This window comes from Tupaia chinensis, unplaced genomic scaffold (genome assembly GCF_000334495.1).
Source record: "Tupaia chinensis unplaced genomic scaffold, TupChi_1.0 Scaffold000287_1, whole genome shotgun sequence".
Taxonomy (NCBI): Eukaryota; Metazoa; Chordata; class Mammalia; order Scandentia; family Tupaiidae; genus Tupaia; species Tupaia belangeri.
Window position 1 is genome coordinate 552,064 of NW_006159771.1, and position 880 is coordinate 552,943.

The window sequence follows — 880 nt, forward strand, 5'->3', positions numbered from 1 at the left end:
GTGACTGCGAATGGTGACAGTGGCTGGTGGCGGGGCAGAGCCCGTGTCGAGGCGGCAGGCAAGGCTGGAGGTGCACGGAGGGAGAGGATTGGAGGGGTGAGGGCTCCAGGCAGTGCGCGAAGGTGACCCGAGGCGGCCATCAGAGAGGTTGGCGATGTCGTTAAGATCTGGACAGGGCAGGGCGTGGAGGCTGCGTGGGAATGTGGGGGTAGGAGAGGCAGGAGGGCACCTCCAGGGGCCTGCGGGGCTAGGAAGGAGGGCTGGGACTAGGGGAGGGGCGGGATGGGGCTCTCGCCAGGTGGTCTTAATCTCCTTAGTGAAATAAGAGTCCTGGGGGCGGGCTGGCGGGGGAGGTGGGAGCTGGAGACAGCTGCGGGGAGGGGGACGGGCCTGACAGCCCAGAGGCCCTGGGCCGGGAGCCCCTGCTGCCGGCCGCTGCTGGCCGCTGCTCCCCTCTCCCCGAGTCAGTCCGGCTGAGACTTTGAAGCCGGTACTTCGACCCATCTCTCCTTCGGCTTGCTGCCTTGGCCCAGGCTTGCGGGGGTCTGCGCGTGCAGGGCGGGTGCAGAGGGGGTCTCTCCCACTCTCATATCAGCCGTCCACCCTGGGCAGCACAAGTGCTGGGCCAGTTTTGCCCCGACTGAACAGCTCTAAGGTCATGTCAGGGAGGAGGGGGCCAGGGTCCCTGGTCACCCCTGGTCACCCCGGGACCTTCAGCTTCCCCAAGCCAGCCCATCCCCAGGACCAGAAGGATGGAGGAGGGGAGTCTGCCTCACAGGGACCTGAACCTCTTGTATGTCTGCTGGGGTAGAGACGGGGAAACTGAGGCAGGAGGGAGCGGGCGAAGCTGGCCTCGGCCTCAAGGCAGCAGGGCCACAAG